Raw genomic sequence first — 3,687 nt, 5'->3', positions numbered from 1 at the left:
ATATATATATATATATATACTCAACAAAACCCCAAAACAGAGACTATTTCAATTCTGTATATGAACCATAGATTATATATATATATATATATATATATATATATATATATATATATATATATATATATATATATATATATCTATATATATATCACCTGATGCATAAATTGCTATATTTTCTTAGCATATACACAGTACCCTACACGCTATGAATGAAGTGACATTGATTTGATTACACGCTTCGTGATCTCGTCACAGTAAGCGCTTTTCCGTGCTGAATCTACTATAAGAAGTTTGTGTGTGTGTGTGTGTGTGTGTGGTTGCATTCTTAAGGATGAATTTTGAAATTGGATGCCTTAGTAAGAGAACCAGTCTAAACAATGCCTCGCGCAATTAACACGTAGCCCAATGCTAGTCAAAGTCACAGATATGCCGTTCACGTAAGATCTGACTAGCACCATTTCTAGTAAAAGAATTAAGTGTTATTATTATAACATATACAAATATAAAATATGTAAATTCAAATGAAAATAACTTCGTCATTTTTCCACCATTTGTTTAAAATTACATTTTCAGTATAAACAGCGTTCACAGTAATGCAGAGGCGTAGCTGGGGGGGGGGGGGCAGGGGGGTACATATGTCCCCGGGCGCCAAGGTACAGGGGCGCCAAAATGAGGCTTACAACGTTACATTATAATAAGTAAACAAGGGTAATATTCAAAAATGTGATTAAACGGGGAGGGGGCTGGGGCGCCAATTTTATAGTTCGTCCCCGGGCGCAAAATATCATAGCTACGCCTCTGCAGTAATGCATATTCGCATTACTGTCATTTGAAACAAATGTTGTGGTATGAGCTCACCAGTAGGCGTGGTTACCTATGCTCTATCGATGTTTAATTGACCAAATGGTGCGTACTCAACCGGACAGAAAATGACGCGTCATCCTTTTATGCCTCGGAAGCCTTGAAAACACTTTCATGACGGGATGGGGGTGGGGGTGCGTGTGATTTGGATTTTTAACGTAGCTTTTATCAATTTTTCAGTCATATCGCTCCGATGTCTGCAGTGTGGCAGTTTGTAGTGATGTCTAGCACTGGGGCGTCATGTCGTAGACATGTAGCGTGATGTCCCACCCAGTCACATTATCCTGGCACCAGGCCGACCAGTCCTAACACTAACCTCGTAATGCTGAGCACCAAGCGAGGAAGCTGTTAATACCATTTTTTAAAGTCTTTTGTATGATTTGGCCGGGGATCGAACCCACGACCTCCAGCATCCGAGGCGGACGCTCTAACCACTAGGTCACCGGAGCGGTGACGCGCGCGCGCGCGCGCGCGTGTGTGTGTGTGTGGGTACATCTGCTTATAAGCCAGGATTATTTTCCTTTTGACATCTCTCCGAAATTAGAATTAGATTGGGTGTGTTCTAAATTGCAAGTGAATATATATATATATATATATATATATATATATATATATATATATATATATATATATATATATATATATATATATATTCCCTTTTTCCTGTGCTATTACATTCGTGTATTTTTTTTAAATTTAATAATTTCATAAAATTAAATTATTTTGTTTAACGGTTTTCAGCCAAAATGTTTATATAACATGCATCTAGAAAACAGTATTTGATCACTAATAGATGGAAATTGATTTATGAAACAGTTTTCATTACAATTTTGTATATTTTCTCAAAGGGGAAACCAGCTCAATAAAATGCATGCGTACAGGCATGGGTACAGGCATGCGTACAGGCATGTGTACAGGCACGCTTAGGTACCGACATACTTTTGTCATTAATACACACATGGTGATGTGTGATTTAGTAAATGTAACACATTGTTATTTAGCACTTAAAAGACCTTCAAAGATGCAATTTGACAAGGGTAAAGGTCTGTACTTATTTTGGTTTGAGTATATCCAAACCGTATTATATTTACTAAGAAAGTGTTCTGTTGTAGGTAGGGAGGTCGGCTCATATAGGCAGTTTAGGCTTTTTTTTCTCTTTTCTTGAGGGGATGTTACTGAGTGAAATGTATCAATATAGAAACAGGATTCGAAAGTCATAAATTGTACAATTGTATGAAATAACGAAGGAAAAGAAAAATGATTGCAACTGATCTGACTTGGCTGTACTTTGGTTCCGCTCTGTGGTTATTTAGTACTTCTAAAAGAGGTAAAGGTATATGGTATATAGTATGTACTTCTGAGAGAGTGGCAGGTGTAAGGTGAAGTTGTTTGCATTTGCAACATACACAGTGGAGAGAATGTTGGCACACCTCTGTCACTTTCATGTATTGTAGTACATTTCGTTTGTGGAAATTGTACATGATCTAAGCACACAGCTAACAAAAATGGCTGTTCCCACGTCCTCGAATAATTAGCCTGAATTACACTATTTTAGCAGTTTTTTTAAATAGGGAAGACGAATTTTGCCAAACTAGACAATACCAGCTTCTGAAAGTACAATGAATGAATTGCAAAATATAAAAGTAAAATAAGTTATCTGCTTTCTGGATACAATTTACCTTTGAAGTCCATGAAGTGAAAACGACCAAGTTGAACTATTAGTTGTTGTGGGGTTTTTTGTGCTACAGATGCATATCTGAAGTAATGCCAAGCTGTATGCTCAATAACCCAAACTGTATACTCAATAACCCAAATATTATACTCAGTAACCCAAACTGTATACTCACTAACCCAAAACTGTATACTCAGTAACTCAAAACTGTATACTCAATAACCCAAAATGTATACTCAATAATCCAAATTTTATACTCAGTAACCCAAAACTGTATTCTCAGTAACCCAAACTGTATACTCAATAACCCAATCCGTATACTCAATAACCCAAGGTGCATCTATCAATCATACACCAAAATGAAATACTGTAGAGCGCCACCGTAAAATGAAGTTGTGTGCAGTTGTACCAAGTACATTGAAGATAATGTTGGCATATATCTGTGCTACTTTCAAGTATTGTGACTGAGATTTTTTACATGTGCTATTAGGGAAACAACACGCTCCCGAAAGCAGACTTCTAATCATGTGCTCAAGAAATTAACCTGGACTGGTCCAAACTATACTAACTTTAGCAATTATTAAATAGTGGGAAATTAATTACTTTTGCCAGAATCAACAAGAGTTGTTTCTAAAAGTACAATTAATGAATTATAATATTAAAAAGTATAAAAGTAAAAACAATTATCAGCTACTTTTTCCTAAATTTCCAGCTAAGTCCATGAAGTGAAAACGATTAGTCGCCTAATAAGACATGCACGACTAAAGTAAAGCCAAAATGCATACTCTACAACCCAAATTACACTCATCAATCATACACCAAAATTAAGGGAAATAAAAGTTAGGCCAAGCAGTATATCCTGCAACCCAAATTACACCCATCAATCATACACCAAAATTAATGGACTTAATCTTACTTTATAACAGTATCTAAGGTATAACATGTGTCTTTTGAATTACAAGGTAAACCAGTGAAGAAAACCTGGGAAGTTCTTTTTCTTTAAAAATCAAACTTTGTACAAAGTATGAAACTGTAGAACGGAACCTCTACACAGTGATGCAAGATACGATGAAAGAAAAATGAAAAGTTGACTAAAATGCTTCATCATTTTTTTCTGTTTCAAAATGATACAGTTACAGTTTTTTTATATC

This window comes from Sinohyriopsis cumingii, chromosome 14, assembly GCF_028554795.1.
Source record: "Sinohyriopsis cumingii isolate HCF-2022 chromosome 14, ASM2855479v2, whole genome shotgun sequence".
NCBI classification, from domain to species: Eukaryota; Metazoa; Mollusca; class Bivalvia; order Unionida; family Unionidae; genus Sinohyriopsis; species Sinohyriopsis cumingii.
This window is presented reverse-complemented; position numbering follows the sequence as displayed.